The sequence below is a fragment of the Herpailurus yagouaroundi genome, unplaced genomic scaffold, assembly GCF_014898765.1.
Source record: "Herpailurus yagouaroundi ecotype Mexico unplaced genomic scaffold, PumYag 192, whole genome shotgun sequence".
Classification (NCBI taxonomy): domain Eukaryota; kingdom Metazoa; phylum Chordata; class Mammalia; order Carnivora; family Felidae; genus Herpailurus; species Herpailurus yagouaroundi.
The window spans coordinates 7,078,063-7,090,537 of record NW_024412423.1 but is presented as its reverse complement, the minus strand read 5'-3'; the positions used below and the strand labels follow the sequence as shown (position 1 = coordinate 7,090,537).

Below are 12,475 nucleotides of genomic sequence, written 5' to 3'. Positions count from 1 at the left end.
CCCCTGGACTCTGTATCATAATATTTTAAACTCACTTGTTTTTCCAATGCCCTTGTGAGCTAGAACCTCATTTTTGAAATTCGGAGGTTATGTTCTTTCTCTTGGCCATGCAATGACAGTGTTTTTTCAGTTAGATTTGGAGACAAGATTCAAGATACATCTGAAAAGAGACAGAGAAGTTATGATAAAAGAAAAACTATATGTCAGAAGACTTACTTTGGAGTTTGACTGTAAAAGTTCCTAAGTCAAGATCCTTGTCTCACATTTCTTAGTCTTTTATTCCTTACTTCCATCTCTGCGTCCGTTCACCCAGCAGATTCTAAACCATGTTACCTGAACACAAATTGAACTAATTCATCAGCTTAGGAACACGATAACCTGGATATGATTGGGGGCTAATGGAAACATTATGGAAAAGTTAAAGTCATCAATGACATTTCTTAAATTCTCTGAAGACACTCTGCAGTGCAGTGACTAAAAGCATGAGCCCCGGGGGTGCCTGGGTGGCTCTGTTGGATAAGCATCTGACTCTAGGTTTTGGCTCAGGTCATGTACTCACAGTTTGTGAGATTGAGCCGACATCGGGCTCTGCGCTGACAATGAGGAGCCTACTTGAGATTCTCTCTCTCTCTCTCTCTCTCTCTCTCTCTCTCTCTCTCTCTGTTCTCCCATCTCCCACTCACGCATGTGCTCTCTCTCCCTCAAAATAAATAAATAAAATTAAAAAAACCACATGAACCCTGTAGCTGGGCTGCAGGGGGTGAAGTTCCTATCCCCACACTTATTAGCTGTGTGTTCCATACCTATGGTCTCTAAATCTCAGGTCCCCATCTATAAAACAGAGATGGTGATGTCAGTATTTAGTTTACAGGGTTTTTAGGGATTGCATGTAAAAGTGCATGCTGAGATCTTAGTATTGTGTGTGGCACCTATGAGTGACCAGGTATTTGTATGAATCCTGTGTTTCTGGTGCTTTGACATCTGGAGCCTTATGGATCCTGGAGAGATTACTCCTCCCAGGACTAGCCAATTCCTAAAGATAATACATGACTCACCTGAGAGGGTGCCTTTTCTACATGGCAACTAACTAATTCAGAAACCAAGCCCTCACCTCTCCTCTGTTGGGTTCTCACACTCAGGACTACTATTCCTCTGCCTTAATTATCCCAGGGATGGGGATCAGACAATTGAGGACAACCTTTAAGCCCCACAGCTCACTGAAATTATTCAAACCGGTCAGCCCTAACCCTGATTTCCCTGGCTCACCCATTCCTTCCTATGAAAACCGCAAGAAAGGCTCTTGCCCATTATTCCCTCTGCTTCCCAGCTGACCCTGGTGCTTCCCTTTGTGACATCTATCAGAGTGGTGTGGCTGCTCCTCTTGGGAACCGTGAGCAACAAACCATCTTTTCTTTTCTTTCTTTTTTTTTTTTTTAAATATGAAATTTATTGTCAAATTGGTTTCCATACAACACCCAGTTCTCATCCCTACAGGTGCCCTCCTCAATGCCCATCTTTTCAATAGAAATCATCTCCTTGCCTGTTGGCTGTCCTATACCTGAATAATAATAAAATTGACATTTTAGGACCATACTTAAACATTATTGTTGTTGTTGTTATTATTATTATTATTATATGCTAATAGGGAGGACTTAACACCAATTTGTTACCCTATAGATAAATGTCTTCATATAGGTAATTTGTCAAGGGAGGAAAAAAAAAATGTTGGATTTTTGCTTAGAAAACCAGAGGACTTTGAAACAAGGAGATTTTAATTCCAGATTTAAGTCTGTCACCCAATTTTATTTGAGAAAGTATCACAGATTTTGTGTCACAGATTGTTTGCTTTTAAAATAAAAAAAATAGGTATGCCTGGGTGGCTCAGTTGGTTAACTGTCTGACTCTTATTGATTTTGGCTCAGGTCATGATCTTACAGTTGTGGGTTTGAGCCCTGCGTTGGGCTCCATGCTGAGTGTTTGAGCCTGCTTGTGATTCTCTCTCTCTCTGCCCCTCCTCTTCTCACATGTGCTCACACATGCACTCACTGTCTCAAAATAAACATTTAATAAAATAGACAAAATAATACAATCAGATTGATAAAAGCATCATTATAAAAGGATACAATGAGAATGGCTAGGGAAAGGTTTTGAAAACACAAGATGGGAAATATTATGTTACATAGGGAAATCAGTGACCCAATTTGACAAAGAATAAAGAGCCATCCCATTTCCATTGATAAAGTAATGTTGTATATCATCTCAATCATTTATGCAAGAAAAATAATGAGGAAAAGCTATTATGGAGGCGACATCTAGGGAAATACATGCTAAACTATAAATGAACAATGCCTGTGATGAATTATGCATGATTTTAAATTAGTTAATGAAATAGATTCATATTAAATGATAATGAAGGATTTCTGGTTCTGGTTTTGAATTCCATACTGAAGTAAATCACTGTGCTAGAATTTCTCCTGACAGCCATGGCTGTGTAAATCTCTCCATGTGGCCTGTTCAGTGTGTCCTCCATAATGAGGAAGAAGGACATTGGAAGTGTTGACACGCTGGAACATGGGAGTGAGGCTATGGGTGGGTAACGGATTGAAATGTGGAGAAAGAGCCTAGCATGTAGGCCCTTGCTTAGAATGGGTATTTTCTGCCAAGTAATTTACAGCTCAGTCTCCACATGGCCTTAGAGTGGGGCTCTGTTTTCTCCTTAAAGGATCTGACCTCTTCTAGCCAATTACCCCTGTGGTCTATCTTTCTTGATGGTTCTTTAGCTTCTAGCATTTTGTTTTGGATGGTTCCTCTTTTCCTTGCTTTGTGGCCTGTTAGCTCAGCTGGTGGCAATGAGGCAATCACTCAGTCCTGGAGGCAGCAGGGAGGGTCTTTGGTCATTTGGCAATTTGTTTTCCATGGCTGGAGCCACCTTTCAAGCTTAGTTGCAAGAATAGTGGACTTTTTTTCTTTTTTTGAATACCTACTAAATATCACGAGCTTCATATGCATTCTCTGACTGAATCCCTGTAATTCTCCTTTGAGCTGAGTGTTTTATAGTCACATTTTTCTAGTCAAGAGATCTGGACTCATGGAGGACAAGTGGTTTGGCCAAGGTGTCATACCTAGTAAATGACACAGCTAGAAAATGAGATCAGAGCTATCTCACTTCAACCCCTGTGCTCTTATCCGGTGATTACTTCTCAAATGTTCACCTGGTCATAGGAGAACATGGACAGGAATAGAACTCTACGCATTAGAAACACTGAGCACTAGAAAAACTCCAAGTATCTTGTCTACTTATTGCTTTGTCTTTATGTGTGAAACATGGCACATTCATGTTTGGCTCTGTGTATTTGTGCCCTAATCTCTTTCCTGATCTTGCTAGAGGTTAAAAAGAGCCAATTGACCAATCAAACAACTGCTCATTCTAGTAAATTAAAAGCATCCTCTGTGAGGGGAATGATTACCTCACACACCCCAGACTTTTTCTTGCTACTGTTGAGGTAACATTTACCTCTTCAAGGATGTATACCTTTCTCATGTCCAGATTTGGACACAGTACAGCTCATAGACAGGAATCTCTGGTTGTCTCTTTGGATCCTCTGGTCCTGTTACAAGATTAAGTTAAATTTCTTTACCTAATTGTATGACCCAGTGACCTACAACCAGGAATTGCTATGCACCAATTTTCTAAACCACCCTTGCTTGGCAGTTAACATTTAAGGCAAGGTATTACTGGCTCACCATTTCTGTTTGTAAACTGTGTCCTGTGAACCTTCTGAGGTCATGTTCCTTTTTGGTTTCTCCAACACCTTATGTAATGAATGGTCCATATGAGATGCTCAGTAAATACTGTTACTTTAGTCCCCCTGACATCCACTGGGGAGATTTGGGAAGCTTCACAAGTTCATCACCTGAGGTGTGTCTAAGTACTAACTTAACATAGATAACAAATTTCAGGTTATAGTAAATTTTAAACTTTTCCATAGCAACATTGCTTGCATAACTCAAGGTGCTGAAGCTGTCTATATTTGTCGCTCAGTGGACAATACCTTATTCTAGTCAAGGGAGATGATCTCAGTTGAATTGAAGAATAAAGAATTCTGACTTTGATGATCATGGGATCTCAGACTGCTTACCCCCTTCTTTGTCCCACTATATATTCTTGCCCACGTGTGTCCTGCGTGTTAAGCTTCTTAGGGATTAAACAAAATGCCTTCGTTTGCATGTACTTGGCTGTATGACTGTCTCAAAATCCATGTTCAATGTGTATCTAATGCTCTTAGTTCTTTACTGTTTATATATACATGGGCAGAAGTAAAAGCATCACTTATCTAAGGAGTAAATGATTTGGTTTTCCCACTTTGCTCCTTTCAGAATGAAGAAATCAAATAAAGGCTTTTTGAAGATTATCCTGGAAGCCAAATCAAAGTCAAGTGGCTCTCATTAGCAATTATAATAATCCAAATTATAATAATCAAGTAATTTTCCATTAGGTCCATGAATTCAGGAAAGGGTCTATCTTTAATTGATACCATGTGGTTGTTAAATTTTCCCTTGAATTGAGCATATAAAAGTAGATTTTTTTTCCCCAGGGTTTCTGAAGGAGACTGGGTGGGATAGAAGCTAGCTTTTTCTTTCTGGTTTATTATTTATGTGGTCTGTGTGCATTTTCCCTCCCAATCTTTCATAGACACCTACTAACTGATTCCCTGTTGTACTATGGCTAAAGCCTGTGATTAATGTAATTTTAAAATAATTAATAGAACAGACGCACTGATGACACCCCAGTTTTTTGTTACCTTTTCATACCCTGCAGTTGATAAATCTACTCCCCATGCGCTCTTGCTAGAATCATACATTGGGAAACTTTATGACCTCATTTTAGGATGATTTCTTTAAGATATTCTATTTGAAACTCCTAAAAAAAAAGCCTCTGAACATAATGTTTTCACACAGCATGTGTATTATTAATTTTTGAAAATGCGACCTCCAAAACCTATTACATTTGTCACACTGTGATGGAAACATTTACTCCTGGAGATGGTGTTTAGGCCATAAAGGCAAGCAGTCTCCAAAGCGGTGCTATTATCATTGTCGTATCTATGTGTACCTCTTCTCCTGCCAGCCACCAACTTCCATCAAGTTAGAAAGTACACAACAAGGCGATGACAACACTAAGTTTTGCAGGGGTTCATTTTGGGAGTTGGCATTTTGTTTGAGCTCTTGCCCACCGCACAAGTCAGTTCAGGCAGCTATAACAAAATGCCATAGACCAGGTGGCTTGACCAACAGGAGTTGACTTTTCATAGTTCTGGAGGCTGGGAAGTCCAAGATCACAGTGCCAGCTGATTTGGGTCCCTGGTGAGGGCTCTCTTCCTGGGTTGTAGATGGCCACCTTCTCACTGTGTGCTCACACGAGGTGGGGAGAGAATGAGAGAGAGAGAGAGAGAGAGAGAGCTAGCAAATTCTTTGGTGTCTTTTTTTTTGTTAGGGTATTAAATCCTATTATGAGGCCTCATCTTTTTAAAAAAAATTGTTTTAAGTTTATTTATTTATTTTAAGAGAGAAAGAGAGAGAGTTAACAGGCAAGGGACAGAGAGAGAGAGAGGGAGAGAGAGAATACCAAGTAGTTTCCATGCTGTCATCGCAGAGCCCATCATGAGGCTCCAACTCATGAACTGTGAGATCATAACCTGAGCTGAAATCAAGAGTCAGACACTTAACCAACTGAGACACTCAGGTGCCCCTCAAAAAGATATTCTAGGCTCATCTTGTATTTCCTCCTAAGAGCCCTATCTCCAGATACCATCACATTAGGGATTAGGGCTTCAATATAAGGATTTTGAGGGAATACAATTCAGTTAATAGCACCTACTCTAACTGTTACAGCCATCACAAAGGGCTAATCTTTTAGGGAAACATGAATGTGAACTCAGCTCCAACCTTTCCCCCAGGCTTTGCCTCCTCTGCTCTCTTCATGTAATCAGGCTTCCAAACTGCTGTCATTCTCTTTGTCTCTACCTGTGCTCAGGCTACTCCCTGTGCTGGACTTTCTCCCTGTCCCATCATGCAGCATACGCCCACATGTCCACATTCTCCCTATCATCCAAAATATATCTCAAATACCACCCCTTCTGCAAAACATTTTCTGCTTCTCATAACCAGAAATCATGAATTCACACTTTGGTGTCCCTGGCCTCTTTGATGTGCACTCTCAAGGCATCTGCATCCCAGGGAGGGGAAGTCCCTCATGTAACAGCAAGGCCTTGGAGGTCAGAGAATCAAAAATACAGAAAATAAGAAAATAAAGTTAATGACACCTTCCTTTGCTGGAAACCTGCCTCAAATAACCTCACTGGCAAGGATGCCCATTGGGGAGATCAGGAATGAGCATTTGAAATTGTTTGTAAAATTGGGGCACCTGGTTGGCTCAGTCAATTAAGTGTCCAACTCTTGATTTTGGCTCAGGTCATGTTCTCAAGGTTGGTGAGTTCGAGCCTCACATCAGGCTCTGTGCTGACAACCTGGAACCTGTTTGGGATTCTCTCTCTCCCTCTCTCTGCCCTTACCCCATTTGTGCTTGCACAGTCTCTCTCTCAAAATAAATAAGTAAATTTAAGGAAAAAAAAGGAGGCGCACCTGGGTGGTTCAGTCAGTTAAGCTTCCAACTTCGGCTTATTTCATGATCTCACAGCTTGTGAGTTCGAACCCTGTGTCTGGCTCTGTTCTGACAGCTCAGAGCCTGGAGCCTGCTTCGGATTCTGGGTCTCCCTCTTTGTCTACCCCTCTCCTGTTTGCGCTCTGTCTCTCTCTCAAAAATCAATAAACATTAAAAAATTAAAAAAAAAAAAAAGAAAAAGGAACCATAAGTGAAATCAAAATGTCAGGCCTTGGTAAGAGTAAGGTGGGCAGGCTGCGATGGGAAGGTCATTAAGAGACATTCTTCAGTCCTTGTAATTGCTCTCTGTGCCCTCTTCTCCCTCTGCTACTTCTCTCCCCACTTCTCATGGACTGCTTTGCCTGCCACTCTAGATTTCTCTTCCTCGTAGGCTTTCCCTACTTGTGTTATATCTTCCATGTATATGCCCCCTCTGATGCCTCATGGCCCCATTGTAACTGTGTCCTTTCCTGATAAAATCTCTCAGCTGCTAAGGATCCCCTGATTCTCTCCTTGTACCACAGTTTGCATTCCTAGGAGGGGGCTGTGTTTGGCTCCATACAAACCTGGTAGAGCCAAGATTGTGGTACCTGGGTGTACTGGCAGTTCTTCCAGAAGATGTGGTGGGTATGGCAGGGCCTAGAATTAATGTGTGTCATCGATATTGAGTTTAGGAGGAGGGAAGACATGGGGGCACCTGGGTGGCTCAGCCAGTTTAGTGTTCAACTCTTGATTCTGGCTGAGGTCATGATCCCCACAGTGTGCTCCATGCTGAGCATGGAGCCTGTTTAAGATTCTCTCTCTCTCTCTCTCTCTCTCTCTCTCTCTCTCCCTCTGCCCCTCCCCTGCTCATGCTGTCTCTCTCTCTCGATCTGTCTGAAAGAAAAAAAAGGTACCCTCAAGGAGCATCCACCAGAAGAGAGGATATGGTCCATCTGAACAATGTGATTCATGTGAAAAAGTTCTGTCCAAAATAGCAAAGTGACATATAGATAACGTTCCTTTACTTGTGACGACATTAGTAATAATAGTGACAATAACATCTATCGTGTACATAGTACTTATTAAATGCTAGAAAATTGTTCTAAGTGCCTTATGTATATTTTCTCATTTACTCCTCAAAGCAACCTTTTCAGGAAGGTTTTGTTAATATAATTATTTTATAGATGATAAAACTGAGGCAAAGATGGGTTAAGTAACTGGCCCAAAGACACATGGATAATGACAGAACTAAGATTCAAACCTAGGAATTCTGGCTTGGCTTTCCGTGCTAATAACCACTATACTTTGCTTCTATTTTAAGTGGACAATGTGTTCCATATTCTTCCAGTGTGACATATCAGACTTTCAGAATACCTAAAACTTGGGCATTAAGCTATTCAGTAGTGCATGCAAATCATTTTACTTGATATGTAACTTGTCTGAAAGTTGTTAATATTATTACTGCCGGCAAGTGGCTTTAGTCTAGGGAAAGAATACACGCTTATAAGGTTGCAAATGTGATGCGATTCATATGCATGGTTGACATGTTTAGAGCCCGTCATAGCTTTGTGGGAATGGACTTTTGGGATGGTACGTGGTTTTCCTCGTGACTCAGGCTACCCCTACCCCAGAAAATCTGAGAGCTGCCACATACACAGGATTCACTTCCTTCTTGATGGAGAGCATCACAGTCTTCCGTGGGGAAACTATTAGATTAACATGCCATAGAAAATTTACTTTTGTGAAATTTCACCGAACCAGAAACAGTTGCAACCCTACCTAGTTCAAACAAAAAAAGCTCTCCAGTTTGAGCCCAAACAACCAGATGGTGAACTAGTACATTTTATGCATGTTGCTGATCAAGTATGTTTTCCACAATCTTGGCAGCGAGGGGATACCACTGATAGGGTAAATATGTCACTGATAATTTGTCAGTTTGCCCTACTAATGACAGAAACTGTAACTATCAAAATGATTAAAAAATTATCTAAGCAATAGCTGTCAACCCCGAAATTTTGAAGACCATCTTTGCCATAGAACATGCATGGGGTCAGCAACTACAGTATGAATTCTTCTAGATCTTAGTGGGTACCTACCCCTTGGCTACATGTAATTTCCACTGAAGGCTTATAAGAAGAACCTGTGGGTTTAATGCCTTTCTTACAAGGGTGTATATGGAAAACAAAGATAAGGCTTCCGTTGACTTTTTTTTATCGTGTTCGAGATATATTTATTTTCATTACTGTATTCTTTTCTTATTATTTGTACGAATGTTCCAAATCTAATATGCAGGGCAAAATTATTATTCAAAAAGAATTGTCTCCATTTTATTGAACCAAGATGTAATGTGACCTTTTAGAAGAGAACAGACCCCCATCCTGTGTTTTGTTTGTTTGCTTCATGCACAAAATGAATGCGGTTGTGTCCCTTGAACAAAGCAAGAGATGCACAGAGTAACCTCAGGAAATAGACTGAGTTGAAAGATTTACAAACATAGTGCAGCCCAAGGAAAGATAAATTGTTGATGATACGGCTTCAGAAGCTGAGTCAACAAAGTTGGGAGTCAAAGAAAAAAGATACGCATTTATAGCAGAAAACAAAGAGAGAAAAATCCCCATCTTGAAAGTCACCCCCTTAATATTGAGTAATTGTTAACAGTCTACTTGCTGAAACCCACAATTCTTTGGCAATATTTTAGTATATTCCAGAGAAATCACCGAGATCTGCTGTGCATACTCTTCTACTTCGGCTCCTTCCCAACTGGCCAGATTTCTCTCTTTTATTTATGAGTTTGATTAAAATGTTAACAAAAACTATAGCTAAACTCAAATAATGCACTGGTCTGGGCATAAGGCGTACAAACTGCAAATAAATGTATTTAGTAAGATATTAGGATCTTGCATCAGAAGTACATGTTAAAATATGACTGCGCTGCCCCTGTGAAAAGGAAGTGGTTTTGTTACTTTATTTACCGATTAGGTTTTATTGCAGGCTGTATTATATTCTGACAGTTCTGTAGTGAAAGTGTATTCTGATGCCACTTAGGACGGCAGAGTGGTGCTAAATTTCTCAGAGAACAGAATAAAACTGCTTGGAAAACATATGTTTAAGTCATGTGTGGTTTGTCCAGTTTGGTTCAGAAGTGACTTTGCCTCAAAAGGAAAAAGTGCAATTCCATGAAAGAGGAATGATAAATATTTTTTACCTCTTTCAAAATTTCATTTATTTATTTATTTTGAGAGAGAGAGGGAGAGAGCACAGACATGTGAATGGGGGAGGGGCAGAGAGAGAGGGAGAGAGAGAATCCCAAGCAGGCTCTGCACTGCCAGTGCAGAGCCCGACACAGGACTTGAACTCACGAACCATAACATCCTGACCAGAGCAGAAATCAAGAGTCAGATGCTTAGTCGACTGAGCCACCCAGGTACCCCAGGAATAATATTTTTTTTAAAAAAAAGGAAGAGGAGTTAAAAAACATGGCTTTCAGTATTACATGTCAATTATATCTCAATAAAACTGGAAAATGAAGAATAGAAAGAATAAATCCATGACTTTGACTTTTTTGAGAGAAAAGTGTGGCAGACAATGGGAGAAATCAAAAGTTGGGCAGCAAGCAGTCTTTGTCCTGCAGGAAGCGCCCACTGGTGTGTGGGGTGTGGGGTGCAGGATCGTAGCTTCTCATTTGCCTTAGGGGTCCTCTGGGGAACTTGGAAGGGGCTCCAGTACCACCAACATGTGTAAAACCTTGGATTGAGTAACTTGTTTGGTGAGTGTTCCAGAGGACGAGCAAACGTTTCTAATAAGTTTTAACTGGATAAATGAGTGATGTCTTGCAATGCGAGTCTTACATGATGCTGAATGTCACATGATCACAACTGAGCCAACAGTTCATGCAATTCACTTTGATATACAAGTGGTTTGGATTACAGGCATGTTTCCAGAATGAATTATGCTCACAAACCAAGGTTTTACTGTACTTCATTTCTTCCTCTCAGCTGCCAGACTGAGGTGAGATGCAGCGTGAACGTGGAGCCGGTGCAGGTAGGGGGTTTTTGGTGAATTCTAATATGATAGTACATTTTTGAAGGGATAGACAATAGGGCCCCGGGGACTTGTATCACCACCTTCCTTATCCACTCCATCCCCTTGTTATTTATCCTGTTGTGTCCTCATGAGCTTTCCATCTGGATTCTTAGTCCCGGCCTTTCAAATCCTGCAGGAATGACGCCATTGCCCTTGGGCCTCGAGTCTGATCTCATTCCTCCAATCTGATGTACAAAGTGTGACTAGAGAGTCCTGGCCTGAGACCTATTGTGAAATGAAAGGTCATTTTTAGCATATGGAATCCTTGTCCCTCATCGAAAAAAAATTTCTCTCCCAGTATTAAGCTCTCGCTCTAAAATTTAACAACACTGAAATCTTTATGAATGTGTGAAAGCCGTATATATTACCACTTAATGACAAGCAGTGATGACTATATCAGAATAAGTCAAAATTAGTTTTAAAATAAATTTATTTGGCCATAAATATATCAATGTGACAAGAGTGACTGAGTTTGCTAATCGTTATTCTTGGTTTTACAGACATGAAATTTCTCTTCAAAGGCAAGTGAGAAGGGGGTGATATAGAGATCGGGAGATGAATGAACCCCTGAAGTTTACTTTGGAAAACTTCTGGTTTTTAAACCACATCCAGATTATCAGTGCGGTGCTTTGGAAAGTATCACGTGAGTTACAGTAAACTGGCCTGGTTAAAACAGAAAAAAAAAAGAGGGCATCAATAATTATGTTGAATGAGGGGCACCTGGGTGGCTCAGTTGGTTGAGCGTCTGACTTCAGTGCAGATCATGATCTCACAGTTGACAAGTTCGAGCCCCACGTCAGGCTCTGTGCTGACAGCTCAGAGCCTGGAGCCTGCTTTGGATTCTGTGTTTCCCTCTCTCTCTGCCCCTAACCTACTTCCATTCTGTCTCAATCTCTCTCAAAAATAAATAAACATTAAAAAAAAATTTTTTTTTTAATTTTGAATGAGATTTAAATATATGACCCCTGGTTTTTGTTCCAGATTTGTTGGAGATCACTGTTGTCCACTGTCTTGGCCATTAGGGGACTGATGTAGGAAGAGTGGATACAAGTATTTTCAGCTTGAAAAACATTTATGGTAAGGCTCTGTTATAATTGTATGGACAAAAGCCCGTTTTTAGATATACAGTTCACCCGAATGAAGAGCTAATTAACCTCTACTATGGGAAGATGCTCTTGACAGATGTTTGGCTGTTGAATGTGGCATGGAGGGAGCTATCTCAGGCTGGGATAAAGTATGTAAATCTAGTCCATACCATAGTAATTTGTTACTGGGAAAAGAAAGTCACTGGTATGCGACTCTATAGTACTTATTCTGGGTCTTACTTGGATGTCTTGTGCACAGCGTAGACCTTAATAGCAGCCATCTCCCATGGAGGGTTCATGGCAGCGTGGCAGGTTAGGAAAAGTGGGGGAGACATAACTTGTAATCCCTGAGACAGTTTGTGGAGATTAGTTGTTCTCTCAGCTTCTCAAGAGGAGAAGAGACTGATGGGCAAAGCAAAAGAGAAATCTGGAAGATGATATACAGAACACAAAGTGGCTATGCTACACTGTTTCCACTAAGCCTCCCAGAGTGAGTCACAGCAGGAGGCACAGATTGAAGCATATCAAGGTGTTCTTCAAGAAGTTATCCAAATGCGTAATGTCACACACTGGGAGAACTTGACCACCTCCAGTTGTGAAATAGAAAAATGGCTACTCTTTCCTTTACCAAAATTGGATAGCTTGTTGTTGGTGAGACCAACCT

The 12,475-nt window shown here is 40.7% G+C and overlaps 1 long non-coding RNA gene across 17 annotated transcripts in view; it reads left to right on the top strand.

Moving 5' to 3' along the window:
• The window catches only part of LOC121010570 (uncharacterized), a 66,367-nt gene that overhangs the window by 37,590 nt on the left and 16,302 nt on the right, over window positions 1-12,475 (top strand). For 15 of the 17 annotated variants that reach the window (XR_005781247.1, XR_005781252.1, XR_005781246.1 and 12 more), the window contains one exon: window positions 10,639-10,684. The exons of the other annotated variants lie outside the window; for them this stretch is intronic. This is a non-coding gene — a long non-coding RNA (uncharacterized LOC121010570). The remainder of the gene's footprint in view (window positions 1-10,638; window positions 10,685-12,475) is intronic. 17 annotated transcript variants of the gene reach the window in all.